Source organism: Lissotriton vulgaris, chromosome 1_1 (assembly GCF_964263255.1).
Source record: "Lissotriton vulgaris chromosome 1_1, aLisVul1.2, whole genome shotgun sequence".
NCBI classification, from domain to species: Eukaryota; Metazoa; Chordata; class Amphibia; order Caudata; family Salamandridae; genus Lissotriton; species Lissotriton vulgaris.
The window spans coordinates 1,484,997,798-1,485,015,233 of NC_141685.1; positions in this window are offsets into that span (position 1 = coordinate 1,484,997,798).

Below are 17,436 nucleotides of genomic sequence, written 5' to 3' on the forward strand. Positions count from 1 at the left end.
CTTATTTGACCCCAATCTTACTAGGCTCCTTCTAAGCCCCTCCTCTGCTGTCTGACCCCACCCATTGTGCCCGGGCTCCTCCTATACCCCTCCTCTCTGACCCCACCCATTCTGCCCAGGCTCCTCCCATACCCGTCAGACCCCACCCATTCTGCCCAGGCTCCTCCTATACCCCTCCTATTTGACCCCACCCAATCTGACTTGGCTCCTCCTAAACCCCTCCTCTGCTGTCTGACCCCACCCATTCTGCCCAGGCTCCTCCTTTACCCCCTCCTCTCTGACTCCACCCATTCTTCCCAGGCTCCTCCCATACCCGTCTGACCCCACCCATTCTGCCCAGGCTCCTCCCATACCCGTCTGACCCCACCCATTCTGCCCAGGCTCCTTCTATACCCCTCCTATTTGACCCTACCCAATCTGACTTGGCTCCTCCTATACCCCCTCCTCTCTGACTCCACCCATTCTGCCCAGGCTCCTCCTATACCCCCCTCCTCTCTGACTCCACCCATTCTGCCCAGGCTCTTCCCATACCCGTCTGACCCCACCCATTCTGCCCAGGCTCCTCCTATACCCCTTCTCTCTGACCCCACCCAATCTGACTAGGCTCCTCCTAAGCCCCTCCTCTGCTGTCTGGCCCCACCCAACCTTCCCAGGCTCCTCCTATACCCCTTCTCTCTGACCCCACGCAATCTGACTAGGCTCCTCCTAAGCCCCTCCTCTGCTGTCTGACCCCACCCATTCTGCCCAGGCTCCTCCCATACCCGTCTGACCCCACCCATTCTGCCCAGGCTCCTCCTATACCCCTCCTCTATGACCTTACCCATTCTGCCCAGGCTCCTCCTCCTCCTATTTGACCCCACCCAATCTGACTAGGCTCCTCCTAAGCCCCTCCTCTGCTGTCTGACCCCACCCATTCTGCCCAGGCTCCTCCTATTTGACCCCACCCAATCTGACTAGGTTCCTCCTAAGCCCCTCCTCTGCTGTCTGACCCCACCCATTCTGCCCAGGCTCTTCCTATACCCCCTCCTCTCTGACCCCACCCATTCTGCCCAGGCTCCTCCTATTTGACCCCACCCAATCTGACTAGGTTCCTCCTAAGCCCCTCCTCTGCTGTCTGGCCCCACCCAACCTTCCCAGGCTCCTCCTATACCCCTTCTCTCTGACCCCACCCAATCTGACTAGGCTCCTCCTAAGCCCCTCCTCTGCTGTCTGACCCCACCCATTCTGCCCAGGCTCCTCCTAAGCCCCTCCTCTCTGACCCCACCCATTCTGCCCAGGCTCCTCCTAAGCCCCTCCTCTGCTGTCTGACCCCACCCATTCTGCCCAGGCTCCTCCTATACCCCTCCTATTTGACCCCAATCTGACTAGGCTCCTCCTAAGCCCCTCCTCTGCTGTCTGACCCCACCCATTCTGAGTAAGCTCCTCCTAAACCCCTCCTCTGCTGTCTGACCCCACCCATTCTGCCCAGGCTCCTCCTATACCCCCTCCTCTCTGACTCCACCCATTCTGCCTAGGCTCCTCCTATTTGACCCCACCCAATCTGACTAGGCTCCTCCTAAGCCCCTACTCTCTGACTCCACCCATTCTGCCCAGGCTCCTCCCATACCAGTCTGACCCCACCCATTCTGCCCAGGCTCCTCCTATACCCCTCCTATTTGACCCCACCCACTCTGACTTGGCTCCTCCTAAACCCCTCCTCTGCTGTCTGACCCCACCCATTCTGCCCAGGCTCCTCCTATACCCCCCTCCTCTCTGACTCCACCCATTCTGCCCAGGCTCCTCCCATACCTGTCTGACCCCACCCATTCTGCCCAGGCTCCTCCTATACCCCTCCTCTATGACCTTACCCATTCTGCCCAGGCTCCTCCTCCTCCTATTTGACCCCACCCAATCTGACTAGGCTCCTCCTAAGCCCCTCCTCTGCTGTCTGACCCCACCCATTCTGCCCAGGCTCCTCCTATACCGCCTCCTCTCTGACTCCACCCATTCTGCCCAGGCTCCTCCTATTTGACCCCACCCAATCTGACTAGGCTCCTCCTAAGCCCCTCCTCTCTGACTCCACCCATTCTGCCCAGGCTCCTCCTAAGCCCCTCCTCTGCTGTCTGACCCCACCCATTCTGCCCAGGCTCCTCCTATACCCCCCTCCTCTCTGACTCCACCCATTCTGCCCAGGCTCCTCCCATACCTGTCTGACCCCACCCATTCTGCCCAGGCTCCTCCTATACCCCCTCCTCTCTGACTCCACCCATTCTGCCCAGGCTCCTCCTATACCCCTCCTCTATGACCTTACCCATTCTGCCCAGGCTCCTCCTCCTCCTATTTGACCCCACCCAATCTGACTAGGCTCCTCCTAAGCCCCTCCTCTGCTGTCTGACCCCACCCATTCTGCCCAGGCTCCTCCTATACCCCCTCCTCTCTGACTCCACCCATTCTGCCCAGGCTCCTCCTAAGCCCCTCCTCTCTGACCCCACTCATTCTGCCCAGGCTCCTCCTATACCCTTCCTCTCTGACCCCACCCAATCTGACTAGGCTCCTCCTATACCCCTCCGACCTCACCCCCTCTGCTCAGGCTCCTCCTATACCCCCTCCCCTATACCCTTCCTCTCTGACCCCACCCAATCTGACTAGGCTCCTCCTATACCCCCTCCTTTCTGATTCCACCCATTCTGCCCAGGCTCCTCCTATTTGACCCCACCCAATCTGACTTGGCTCCTCCTAAACCCCTCCTCTGCTGTCTGACCCCACCCATTCTGCCCAGGCTCCTCCTATACCCCCTCCTCTCTGACTCCACCCATTCTGCCCAGGCTCCTCCCATACCCGTCTGACCCCACCCATTCTGCCCAGGCTCCTCCTATACCCCCTCCTATTTGACCCCACCCACTCTGACTTGGCTCCTCCTAAACCCCTCTGCTGTCTGACCCCACCCATTCTGCCCAGGCTCCTCCTATACCCCCCTCCTCTCTGACTCCACCCATTCTGCCCAGGCTCCTCCCATACCCGTATGACCCCACCCATTCTGCCCAGGCTCCTCCTAAGCCCCTCCTCTGCTGTCTGGGCCCAACCATTCTGCCCAGGCTGCTCCTATACCCCTCCTCTCTGACCCCACCCAATCTGACTAGGCTCCTCCTAAGCCCCTCCTCTGCTGTCTGACCCCACCCATTCTGCCCAGGCTCCTCCTATACCCCCTCCTCTCTGACTCCACCCATTCTGCCCAGGCTCCTCCTAAGCCACTCCCTGCTGTCTGACCCCACCCATTCTGCCCAGGCTCCTCCTAAGCCCCTCCTCTGCTGTCTGACCCCACCCATTCTGCCCAGGTTCTTCCTATACCCCCTCCTCTCTGACTCCACCCATTCTGCCCAGGCTCCTCCCATACCCGTCTGACCCCACCCATTCTGCCCAGGCTCCTCCTATACCCCTCCTATTTGACCCCACCCAATCTGACTTGGCTCCTCCTAAACCCCTCCTCTGCTGTCTGACCCCACCCATTCTGCCCAGGCTCCTCCTATACCCCCTCCTCTCTGACTCCACCCATTCTGCCCAGGCTCCTCCCATACCCGTCTGACCCCACCCATTCTGCCCAGGCTCCTCCCATACCCGTCTGACCCCACCCATTCTGCCCAGGCTCCTCCTATACCCCTCCTATTTGACCCCACCCAATTTGACTTGGCTCCTCCTATACCCCCTCCTCTCTGACTCCACCCATTCTGCCCAGGCTCCTCCCATACCCGTCTGATCCCACCCATTCTGCCCAGGCTCCTCCTATACCCCTCCTATTTGACCCCACCCACTCTGACTTGGCTCCTCCTAAACCCCTCCTCTGCTGTCTGACCCCACCCATTCTGCCCAGGCTCCTCCTATACCCCTCTTATTTGACCCCAATCTTACTAGGCTCCTCCTAAGCCCCTTCCCTGCTGTCTGACCCCACCCATTCTGCCCAGGCTCCTCCTATACCCCCTCCTCTCTGACTCCTCCCATTCTGCCCAGGCTCCTCCTATTTGACCCCACCCAATCTGACTAGGCTCCTCCTAAGCCCCTCCTCTCTGACTCCACCCATTCTGCCCAGGCTCCTCCTAAGCCCCTTCCCTGCTGTCTGACTCCACCCATTCTGCCTAGGCTCCTCCCATACCCATCTGACCCCACCCATTCTGCCCAGGCTCCTCCTATACCCCTTCTCTCTGACCCCACCCAATCTGACTAGGCTCCTCCTAAGCCCCTCCTCTGCTGTCTTGCCCCACCCAACCTTCCCAGGCTCCTCCTATACCCCTTCTCTCTGACCCCACCCAATCTGACTAGGCTCCTCCTAAGCCCCTCCTCTGCTGTCTGACCCCACCCATTCTGCCCAGGCTCCTCCCATACCCGTCCGACCCCACCCATTCTGCCCAGGCTCCTCCTATACCCCTCCTCTCTGAACCCACCCAATCTGACTAGGCTCCTCCTAAGCCCCTCCTCTGCTGTCTGGCCCCACCCAACCTTCCCAGGCTCCTCCTATACCCCTTCTCTCTGACCCCACCCAATCTGACTAGGCTCCTCCTAAGCCCCTCCTCTGCTGTCTGACCCCACCCATTCTGCCCAGGCTCCTCCCATACCCGTCTGACCCCACCCATTCTGCCCAGGCTCCTCCTAAGCCCCTCCTCTGCTGTCTGGGCCCAACCATTCTGCCCAGGCTGCTCCTATACCCCTCCTCTCTGACCCCACCCAATCTGACTAGGCTCCTCCTAAGCCCCTCCTCTGCTGTCTGGCCCCACCCATTCTGCCCAGGCTCCTCCTATACCCCCTCCTCTCTGACCCCACCCATTCTGCCCAGGCTCCTCCTAAGCCCCTCCTCTCTGACCCCACCCAATCTGACTAGGCTCCTCCTATACTCCCTCCTCTCTGACCCCACCCATTCTGCCCAGGCTCCTCCTAAGCCCCTCCTCTCTGACCCCACCCATTCTGCCCAGGCTCCTCCTAAGCCCCTCCTCTGCTGTCTGACCCCACCCATTCTGCCCAGGCTGCTCCTAAGCCCCTCCTCTCTGACCCCACCCATTCTGCCCAGGCTCCTCCTAAGCCCCTCCTCTGCTGTCTGGGCCCAACCATTCTGCCCAGGCTGCTCCTATACCCCTCCTCTCTGACCCCACCCAATCTGACTAGGCTCCTCCTAAGCCCCTCCTCTGCTGTCTGACCCCACCCATTCTGCCCAGGCTCCTCCTAAGCCCCTCCTCTCTGACCCCACCCATTCTGCCCAGGCTCCTCCTAAGCCCCTCCTCTGCTGTCTGACCCCACCCATTCTGCCCAGGCTGCTCCTAAGCCCCTCCTCTCTGACCTCACCCATTCTGCCCAGGCTCCTCCTAAGCCCCTCCTCTGCTGTCTGGGCCCAACCATTCTGCCCAGGCTGCTCCTATACCCCTCCTCTCTGACCCCACCCAATCTGACTAGGCTCCTCCTAAGCCCCTCCTCTGCTGTCTGACCCCACCCATTCTGCCCAGGCTCCTCCTATACCCCTCCTCTCTGACCCCACCCAATCTGACTAAGCTCCTCCTAAACCCCTCCTCTGCTGTCTGACCCCACCCATTCTGCCCAGGCTCCTCCTATACCCCCTCCTCTCTGACTCCACCCACTCTGCCCAGGCTCCTCCTATTTGACCCCACCCAATCTGACTAGGCTCCTCCTAAGCCCCTCCTCTCTGACTCCACCCATTCTGCCCAGGCTCCTCCCATACCAGTCTGACCCCACCCATTCTGTCCAGGCTCCTCCTATACCCCTCCTATTTGACCCCACCCACTCTGACTTGGCTCCTCCTAAACCCCTCCTCTGCTGTCTGACCCCACCCATTCTGCCCAGGCTCCTCCTATACCCCCCTCCTCTCTGACTCCACCCATTCTGCCCAGGCTCCTCCCATACCTGTCTGACCCCACCCATTCTACCCAGGCTCCTCCCATACCTGTCTGACCCCACCCATTCTGCCCAGGCTCCTCCTATACCCCTCCTCTATGACCTTACCCATTCTGCCCAGGCTCCTCCTCCTCCTATTTGACCCCACCCAATCTGACTAGGCTCCTCCTAAGCCCCTCCTCTGCTGTCTGACCCCACCCATTCTGCCCAGGCTCCTCCTATACCGCCTCCTCTCTGACTCCACCCATTCTGCCCAGGCTCCTCCTATTTGACCCCACCCAATCTGACTAGGCTCCTCCTAAGCCCCTCCTCTCTGACTCCACCCATTCTGCCCAGGCTCCTCCTAAGCCCCTCCTCTGCTGTCTGACCCAACCCATTCTGCCCAGGCTCCTCCTATACCCCCCTCTCTGACTCCACCCATTCTGCCCAGGCTCCTCCCATACCTGTCTGACCCCACCCATTCTGCCCAGGCTCCTCCTATACCCCCTCCTCTCTGACTCCACCCATTCTGCCCAGGCTCCTCCTATACCCCTCCTCTATGACCTTACCCATTCTGCCCAGGCTCCTCCTCCTCCTATTTGACCCCACCCAATCTGACTAGGCTCCTCCTAAGCCCCTCCTCTGCTGTCTGACCCCACCCATTCTGCCCAGGCTCCTCCTATACCCCCTCCTCTCTGACTCCACCCATTCTGCCCAGGCTCCTCCTAATCCCCTCCTCTCTGACCCCACTCATTCTGCCCAGGCTCCTCCTATACCCTTCCTCTCTGACCCCACCCAATCTGACTAGGCTCCTCCTAAACCCCTCCTCTGCTGTCTGACCCCACCCATTCTGCCCAGGCTCCTCCTATACCCCCTCCTCTCTGACTCCTCCCATTCTGCCCAGGCTCCTCCCATACCAGTCTGACCCCACCCATTCTGCCCAGGCTCCTCCTATACCCCCCTCCTCTCTGACTCCACCCATTCTGCCCAGGCTCCTCCCATACCCCTCTGACCCCACCCATTCTGCCCAGGCTCCTCCTATACCCCTCCTATTTGACCCCACCCAATCTGACTAGGCTCCTCCTAAGCCCCTCCTCTGCTGTCTGACCCCACCCATTCTGCCCAGGCTCCTCCTATACCCCCTCCTCTCTGACTCCACCCATTCTGCCCAGGCTCCTCCTAAGCCACTCCCCTGCTGTCTGACCCCACCCATTCTGCCCAGGCTCCTCCTAAGCCCCTCCTCTGCTGTCTGACCCCACCCATTCTGCCCAGGTTCTTCCTATACCCCCTCCTCTCTGACTCCACCCATTCTGCCCAGGCTCCTCCCATACCCGTCTGACCCCACCCATTCTGCCCAGGCTCCTCCTATACCCCTCCTATTTGACCCCACCCAATCTGACTTGGCTCCTCCTAAACCCCTCCTCTGCTGTCTGACCCCACCCATTCTGCCCAGGCTCCTCCTATACCCCCTCCTCTCTGACTCCACCCATTCTGCCCAGGCTCCTCCCATACCCGTCTGACCCCACCCATTCTGCCCAGGCTCCTCCCATACCCGTCTGACCCCACCCATTCTGCCCAGGCTCCTCCTATACCCCTCCTATTTGACCCCACCCAATTTGACTTGGCTCCTCCTATACCCCCTCCTCTCTGACTCCACCCATTCTGCCCAGGCTCCTCCCATACCCGTCTGATCCCACCCATTCTGCCCAGGCTCCTCCTATACCCCTCCTATTTGACCCCACCCACTCTGACTTGGCTCCTCCTAAACCCCTCCTCTGCTGTCTGACCCCACCCATTCTGCCCAGGCTCCTCCTATACCCCTCTTATTTGACCGCAATCTTACTAGGCTCCTCCTAAGCCCCTTCCCTGCTGCCTGACCCCACCCATTCTGCCCAGGCTCCTCCTATACCCCCTCCTCTCTGACTCCTCCCATTCTGCCCAGGCTCCTCCTATTTGACCCCACCCAATCTGACTAGGCTCCTCCTAAGCCCCTCCTCTCTGACTCCACCCATTCTGCCCAGGCTCCTCCTAAGCCCCTTCCCTGCTGTCTGACTCCACCCATTCTGCCCAGGCTCCTCCCATACCCGTCTGACCCCACCCATTCTGCCCAGGCTCCTCCTATACCCCTTCTCTCTGACCCCACCCAATCTGACTAGGCTCCTCCTAAGCCCCTCCTCTGCTGTCTGGCCCCACCCAACCTTCCCAGGCTCCTCCTATACCCCTTCTCTCTGACCCCACCCAATCTGACTAGGCTCCTCCTAAGCCCCTCCTCTGCTGTCTGACCCCACCCATTCTTCCCAGGCTCCTCCCATACCCGTCTGACCCCACCCATTCTGCCCAGGCTCCTCCTATACCCCTCCTCTCTGAACCCACCCAATCTGACTAGGCTCCTCCTAAGCCCCTCCTCTGCTGTCTGGCCCCACCCAACCTTCCAAGGCTCCTCCTATACCCCTTCTCTCTGACCCTACCCAATCTGACTAGGCTCCTCCTAAGCCCCTCCTCTGCTGTCTGACCCCACCCATTCTGCCCAGGCTCCTCCCATACCCGTCTGACCCCACCCATTCTGCCCAGGCTCCTCCTAAGCCCCTCCTCTGCTGTCTGGACCCAACCATTCTGCCCAGGCTGCTCCTATACCCCTCCTCTCTGACCCCACCCAATCTGACTAGGCTCCTCCTAAGCCCCTCCTCTGCTGTCTGACCCCACCCATTCTGCCCAGGCTCCTCCTATACCCCTCCTCTCTGACCCCACCCAATCTGACTAAGCTCCTCCTAAACCCCTCCTCTGCTGTCTGACCCCACCCATTCTGCCCAGGCTCCTCCTATACCCCCTCCTCTCTGACTCCACCCACTCTGCCCAGGCTCCTCCTATTTGACCCCACCCAATCTGACTAGGCTCCTCCTAAGCCCCTCCTCTCTGACTCCACCCATTCTGCCCAGGCTCCTCCCATACCAGTCTGACCCCACCCATTCTGCCCAGGCTCCTCCTATACCCCTCCTATTTCACCCCACCCACTCTGACTTGGCTCCTCCTAAACCCCTCCTCTGCTGTCTGACCCCACCCATTCTGCCCAGGCTCCTCCTATACCCCCCTCCGCTCTGACTCCACCCATTCTGCCCAGGCTCCTCCCATACCTGTCTGACCCCACCCATTCTACCCAGGCTCCTCCCATACCTGTCTGACCCCACCCATTCTGCCCAGGCTCCTCCTATACCCCTCCTCTATGACCTTACCCATTCTGCCCAGGCTCCTCCTCCTCCTATTTGACCCCACCCAATCTGACTAGGCTCCTCCTAAGCCCCTCCTCTGCTGTCTGACCCCACCCATTCTGCCCAGGCTCCTCCTATACCGCCTCCTCTCTGACTCCACCCATTCTGCCCAGGCTCCTCCTATTTGACCCCACCCAATCTGACTAGGCTCCTCCTAAGCCCCTCCTCTCTGACTCCACCCATTCTGCCCAGGCTCCTCCTAAGCCCCTCCTCTGCTGTCTGACCCAACCCATTCTGCCCAGGCTCCTCCTATACCCCCCTCTCTGACTCCACCCATTCTGCCCAGGCTCCTCCCATACCTGTCTGACCCCACCCATTCTGCCCAGGCTCCTCCTATACCCCCTCCTCTCTGACTCCACCCATTCTGCCCAGGCTCCTCCTATACCCCTCCTCTATGACCTTACCCATTCTGCCCAGGCTCCTCCTCCTCCTATTTGACCCCACCCAATCTGACTAGGCTCCTCCTAAGCCCCTCCTCTCTGACTCCACCCATTCTGCCCAGGCTCCTCCCATACCAGTCTGACCCCACCCATTCTGCCCAGGCTCCTCCTATACCCCCCTCCTCTCTGACTCCTCCCATTCTGCCCAGGCTCCTCCTATTTGACCCCACCCAATCTGACTAGGCTCCTCCTATACCCCTCCTCTCTGACCCCACCCAATCTGACTAGGCTCCTCCTAAGCCCCTCCTCTGCTGTCTGGCCCCACCCAACCTTCCCAGGCTCCTCCTATACCCCTTCTCTCTGACCCCACCCAATCTGACTAGGCTCCTCCTAAGCCCCTCCTCTGCTGTCTGACCCCACCCATTCTTCCCAGGCTCCTCCCATACCCGTCTGACCCCACCCATTCTGCCCAGGCTCCTCCTATACCCCTCCTCTCTGAACCCACCCAATCTGACTAGGCTCCTCCTAAGCCCCTCCTCTGCTGTCTGGCCCCACCCAACCTTCCAAGGCTCCTCCTATACCCCTTCTCTCTGACCCTACCCAATCTGACTAGGCTCCTCCTAAGCCCCTCCTCTGCTGTCTGACCCCACCCATTCTGCCCAGGCTCCTCCCATACCCGTCTGACCCCACCCATTCTGCCCAGGCTCCTCCTAAGCCCCTCCTCTGCTGTCTGGACCCAACCATTCTGCCCAGGCTGCTCCTATACCCCTCCTCTCTGACCCCACCCAATCTGACTAGGCTCCTCCTAAGCCCCTCCTCTGCTGTCTGACCCCACCCATTCTGCCCAGGCTCCTCCTATACCCCTCCTCTCTGACCCCACCCAATCTGACTAAGCTCCTCCTAAACCCCTCCTCTGCTGTCTGACCCCACCCATTCTGCCCAGGCTCCTCCTATACCCCCTCCTCTCTGACTCCACCCACTCTGCCCAGGCTCCTCCTATTTGACCCCACCCAATCTGACTAGGCTCCTCCTAAGCCCCTCCTCTCTGACTCCACCCATTCTGCCCAGGCTCCTCCCATACCAGTCTGACCCCACCCATTCTGCCCAGGCTCCTCCTATACCCCTCCTATTTCACCCCACCCACTCTGACTTGGCTCCTCCTAAACCCCTCCTCTGCTGTCTGACCCCACCCATTCTGCCCAGGCTCCTCCTATACCCCCCTCCGCTCTGACTCCACCCATTCTGCCCAGGCTCCTCCCATACCTGTCTGACCCCACCCATTCTACCCAGGCTCCTCCCATACCTGTCTGACCCCACCCATTCTGCCCAGGCTCCTCCTATACCCCTCCTCTATGACCTTACCCATTCTGCCCAGGCTCCTCCTCCTCCTATTTGACCCCACCCAATCTGACTAGGCTCCTCCTAAGCCCCTCCTCTGCTGTCTGACCCCACCCATTCTGCCCAGGCTCCTCCTATACCGCCTCCTCTCTGACTCCACCCATTCTGCCCAGGCTCCTCCTATTTGACCCCACCCAATCTGACTAGGCTCCTCCTAAGCCCCTCCTCTCTGACTCCACCCATTCTGCCCAGGCTCCTCCTAAGCCCCTCCTCTGCTGTCTGACCCAACCCATTCTGCCCAGGCTCCTCCTATACCCCCCTCTCTGACTCCACCCATTCTGCCCAGGCTCCTCCCATACCTGTCTGACCCCACCCATTCTGCCCAGGCTCCTCCTATACCCCCTCCTCTCTGACTCCACCCATTCTGCCCAGGCTCCTCCTATACCCCTCCTCTATGACCTTACCCATTCTGCCCAGGCTCCTCCTCCTCCTATTTGACCCCACCCAATCTGACTAGGCTCCTCCTAAGCCCCTCCTCTGCTGTCTGACCCCACCCATTCTGCCCAGGCTCCTCCTATACCCCCTCCTCTCTGACTCCACCCATTCTGCCCAGGCTCCTCCTAAGCCCCTCCTCTCTGACCCCACTCATTCTGCCCAGGCTCCTCCTATACCCTTCCTCTCTGACCCCACCCAATCTGACTAGGCTCCTCCTATACCCCTCCGACCTCACCCCCTCTGCTCAGGCTCCTCCTATACCCCCTCCCCTATACCCTTCCTCTCTGACCCCACCCATTCTGACTAGGCTCCTCCTAAACCCCTCCTCTCTGACTACTCCCATTCTGCCCAGGCTCCTCCTATACCCCCTCCTCTCTGACTACTCCCATTCTGCCCAGGCTCCTCCCATACCAGTCTGACCCCACCCATTCTGCCCAGGCTCCTCCTATACCCCCCTCCTCTCTGACTCCACCCATTCTGCCCAGGCTCCTCCCATACCCCTCTGACCCCACCCATTCTGCCCAGGCTCCTCCTATACCCCTCCTATTTGACCCCACCCAATCTGACTAGGCTCCTCCTAAGCCCCTCCTCTGCTGTCTGACCCCACCCATTCTGCCCAGGCTCCTCCTATACCCCCTCCTCTCTGACTCCACCCATTCTGCCCAGGCTCCTCCTAAGCCACTCCCCTGCTGTCTGACCCCACCCATTCTGCCCAGGCTCCTCCTATACCCCTCCTATTTGACCCCACCCAATCTGACTTGGCTCCTCCTAAACCCCTCCTCTGCTGTCTGACCCCACCCATTCTGCCCAGGCTCCTCCTATACCCCCTCCTCTCTGACTCCACCCATTCTGCCCAGGCTCCTCCCATACCCGTCTGACCCCACCCATTCTGCCCAGGCTCCTCCCATACCCGTCTGACCCCACCCATTCTGCCCAGGCTCCTCCTATACCCCTCCTATTTGACCCCACCCAATCTGACTTGGCTCCTCCTATACCCCCTCCTCTCTGACTCCACCCATTCTGCCCAGGCTCCTCCCATACCCGTCTGACCCCACCCATTCTGCCCAGGCTCCTCCTATACCCCTCCTATTTGACCCCACCCACTCTGACTTGGCTCCTCCTAAACCCCTCCTCTGCTGTCTGACCCCACCCATTCTGCCCAGGCTCCTCCCATACCCCTCTTATTTGACCCCAATCTTACTAGGCTCCTCCTAAGCCCCTTCCCTGCTGTCTGACCCCACCCATTCTGCCCAGGCTCCTCCTATACTCCCTCCTCTCTGACTCCTCCCATTCTGTCCAGGCTCCTCCTATTTGACCCCACCCAATCTGACTAGGCTCCTCCTAAGCCCCTCCTCTCTGACTCCACCCATTCTGCCCAGGCTCCTCCTAAGCCCCTCCTCTGCTGTCTGACCCCACCAATTCTGCCCAGGCTCCTCCCATACCAGTCTGACCCCACCCATTCTGCCCAGGCTCCTCCTATACCCCCCTCCTCTCTGACTCCACCCATTCTGCCCAGGCTCCTCCCATACCCGTCTGACCCCACCCATTCTGCCCAGGCTCCTCCTATACCCCTTCTCTCTGACCCCACCCAATCTGACTAGGCTCCTCCTAAGCCCCTCCTCTGCTGTCTGACCCCACCCATTCTGCCCAGGCTCCTCCTATACCCCTCTTATTTGACCCCAATCTTACTAGGCTCCTCCTAAGCCCCTCCTCTGCTGTCTGACCCCACCCATTGTGCCCGGGCTCCTCCTATACCCCTCCTCTCTGACCCCACCCATTCTGCCCAGGCTCCTCCTAAGCCACTCCCCTGCTGTCTGACCCCACCCATTCTGCCCAGGCTCCTCCCATACCCGTCTGACCCCACCCATTCTGCCCAGGCTCCTCCTATACCCCTCCTATTTGACCCCACCCAATCTGACTTGGCTCCTCCTATACCCCCTCCTCTCTGACTCCACCCATTCTGCCCAGGCTCCTCCTATACCCCCCTCCTCTCTGACTCCACCCATTCTGCCCAGGCTCTTCCCATACCCGTCTGACCCCACCCATTCTGCCCAGGCTCCTCCTATACCACTTCTCTCTGACCCCACCCAATCTGACTAGGCTCCTCCTAAGCCCCTCCTCTGCTGTCTGGCCCCACCCAACCTTCCCAGGCTCCTCCTATACCCCTTCTCTCTGACCCCACGCAATCTGACTAGGCTCCTCCTAGGCCCCTCCTCTGCTGTCTGACCCCACCCATTCTGCCCAGGCTCCTCCCATACCCGTCTGACCCCACCCATTCTGCCCAGGCTCCTCCTATACCCCTCCTCTATGACCTTACCCATTCTGCCCAGGCTCCTCCTCCTCCTATTTGACCCCACCCAATCTGACTAGGCTCCACCTAAGCCCCTCCTCTGCTGTCTGACCCCACCCATTCTGCCCAGGCTCCTCCTATTTGACCCCACCCAATCTGACTAGGTTCCTCCTAAGCCCCTCCTCTGCTGTCTGACCCCACCCATTCTGCCCAGGCTCTTCCTATACCCCCTCCTCTCTGACCCCACCCATTCTGCCCAGGCTCCTCCAATTTGACCCCACCCAATCTGACTAGGTTCCTCCTAAGCCCCTCCTCTGCTGTCTGGCCCCACCCAACCTTCCCAGGCTCCTCCTATACCCCTTCTCTCTGACCCCACCCAATCTGACTAGGCTCCTCCTAAGCCCCTCCTCTGCTGTCTGACCCCACCCATTCTGCCCAGGCTCCTCCTAAGCCCCTCCTCTCTGACCCCACCCATTCTGCCCAGGCTCCTCCTAAGCCCCTCCTCTGCTGTCTGACCCCACCCATTCTGCCCAGGCTCCTCCTATACCCCTCCTATTTGACTCCAATCTGACTAGGCTCCTCCTAAGCCCCTCCTCTGCTGTCTGACCCCACCCATTCTGAGTAAGCTCCTCCTAAACCCCTCCTCTGCTGTCTGACCCCACCCATTCTGCCCAGGCTCCTCCTATACCCCCTCCTCTCTGACTCCACCCATTCTGCCCAGGCTCCTCCTATTTGACCCCACCCAATCTGACTAGGCTCCTCCTAAGCCCCTCCTCTCTGACTCCACCCATTCTGCCCAGGCTCCTCCCATACCAGTCTGACCCCACCCATTCTGCCCAGGCTCCTCCTATACCCCTCCTATTTGACCCCACCCACTCTGACTTGGCTCCTCCTAAACCCCTCCTCTGCTGTCTGACCCCACCCATTCTGCCCAGGCTCCTCCCATACCTGTCTGACCCCACCCATTCTGCCCAGGCTCCTCCTATACCCCTCCTCTATGACCTTACCCATTCTGCCCAGGCTCCTCCTCCTCCTATTTGACCCCACCCAATCTGACTAGGCTCCTCCTAAGCCCCTCCTCTGCTGTCTGACCCCACCCATTCTGCCCAGGCTCCTCCTATACCGCCTCCTCTCTGACTCCACCCATTCTGCCCAGGCTCCTCCTATTTGACCCCACCCAATCTGACTAGGCTCCTCCTAAGCCCCTCCTCTCTGACTCCACCCATTCTGCCCAGGCTCCTCCTAAGCCCCTCCTCTGCTGTCTGACCCCACCCATTCTGCCCAGGCTCCTCCTATACCCCCCTCCTCTCTGACTCCACCCATTCTGCCCAGGCTCCTCCCATACCTGTCTGACCCCACCCATTCTGCCCAGGTTCCTCCTATACCCCCTCCTCTCTGACTCCACCCATTCTGCCCAGGCTCCTCCTATACCCCTCCTCTATGAGCTTACCCATTCTGTCCAGGCTCCTCCTCCTCCTATTTGACCCCACCCAATCTGACTAGGCTCCTCCTAAGCCCCTCCTCTGCTGTCTGACCCCACCCATTCTGCCCAGGCTCCTCCTATACCCCCTCCTCTCTGACTCCACCCATTCTGCCCAGGCTCCTCCTAAGCCCCTCCTCTCTGACCCCACTCATTGTGCCCAGGCTCCTCCTATACCCTTCCTCTCTGACCCCACCCAATCTGACTAGGCTCCTCCTATACCCCTCCGACCTCACCCCCTCTGCTCAGGCTCCTCCTATACCCCCTCCCCTATACCCTTCCTCTCTGACCCCACCCAATCTGACTAGGCTCCTCCTATACCCCCTCCTTTCTGATTCCACCCATTCTGCCCAGGCTCCTCCTATTTGACCCCACCCAATCTGACTTGGCTCCTCCTAAACCCCTCCTCTGCTGTCTGACCCCACCCATTCTGCCCAGGCTCCTCCTATACCCCCTCCTCTCTGACTCCACCCATTCTGCCCAGGCTCCTCCCATACCCGTCTGACCCCACCCATTCTGCCCAGGCTCCTCCTATACCCCCTCCTATTTGACCCCACCCACTCTGACTTGGCTCCTCCTAAACCCCTCTGCTGTCTGACCCCACCCATTCTGCCCAGGCTCCTCCTATACCCCCCTCCTCTCTGACTCCACCCATTCTGCCCAGGCTCCTCCCATACCCGTATGACCCCACCCATTCTGCCCAGGCTCCTCCTAAGCCCCTCCTCTGCTGTCTGACCCCACCCATTCTGCCCAAGCTCCTCCTATACCCCTCCTCTCTGAACCCACCCAATCTGACTAGGCTCTTCCTAAGCCCCTCCTCTGCTGTCTGACCCCACCCATTCTGCCCAGGCTCCTCCTATTTGACCCCACCCAATCTGACTAGGTTCCTCCTAAGCCCCTCCTCTGCTGTCTGGCCCCACCCATTCTGCCCAGGCTCCTCCTATACCCCCTCCTCTCTGACCCCACCCATTCTGCCCAGGCTCCTCCTAAGCCCCTCCTCTCTGACCCCACCCAATCTGACTAGGCTCCTCCTATACCCCCTCCTCTCTGACCCCACCCATTCTGCCCAGGCTCCTCCTAAGCCCCTCCTCTCTGACCCCACCCATTCTGCCCAGGCTCCTCCTAAGCCCCTCCTCTGCTGTCTGACCCCACCCATTCTGCCCAGGCTGCTCCTAAGCCCCTCCTCTCTGACCCCACCCATTCTGCCCAGGCTCCTCCTAAGCCCCTCCTCTGCTGTCTGGGCCCAACCATTCTGCCCAGGCTGCTCCTATACCCCTCCTCTCTGACCCCACCCAATCTGACTAGGCTCCTCCTAAGCCCCTCCTCTGCTGTCTGACCCCACCCATTCTGCCCAGGCTCCTCCTAAGCCCCTCCTCTCTGACCCCACCCATTCTGCCCAGGCTCCTCCTAAGCCCCTCCTCTGCTGTCTGACCCCACCCATTCTGCCGAGGCTGCTCCTAAGCCCCTCCTCTCTGACCCCACCCATTCTGCCCAGGCTCCTCCTAAGCCCCTCCTCTGCTGTCTGGGCCCAACCATTCTGCCCAGGCTGCTCCTATACCCCTCCTCTCTGACCCCACCCAATCTGACTAGGCTCCTCCTAAGCCCCTCCTCTGCTGTCTGACCCCACCCATTCTGCCCAGGCTCCTCCTATACCCCTCCTCTCTGACCCCACCCAATCTGACTAAGCTCCTCCTAAACCCCTCCTCTGCTGTCTGACCCCACCCATTCTGCCCAGGCTCCTCCTATACCCCCTCCTCTCTGACTCCACCCACTCTGCCCAGGCTCCTCCTATTTGACCCCACCCAATCTGACTAGGCTCCTCCTAAGCCCCTCCTCTCTGACTCCACCCATTCTGCCCAGGCTCCTCCCATACCAGTCTGACCCCACCCATTCTGTCCAGGCTCCTCCTATACCCCTCCTATTTGACCCCACCCACTCTGACTTGGCTCCTCCTAAACCCCTCCTCTGCTGTCTGACCCCACCCATTCTGCCCAGGCTCCTCCTATACCCCCCTCCTCTCTGACTCCACCCATTCTGCCCAGGCTCCTCCCATACCTGTCTGACCCCACCCATTCTACCCAGGCTCCTCCCATACCTGTCTGACCCCACCCATTCTGCCCAGGCTCCTCCTATACCCCTCCTCTATGACCTTACCCATTCTGCCTAGGCTCCTCCTCCTCCTATTTGACCCCACCCAATCTGACTAGGCTCCTCCTAAGCCCCTCCTCTGCTGTCTGACCCCACCCATTCTGCCCAGGCTCCTCCTATACCGCCTCCTCTCTGACTCCACCCATTCTGCCCAGGCTCCTCCTATTTGACCCCACCCAATCTGACTAG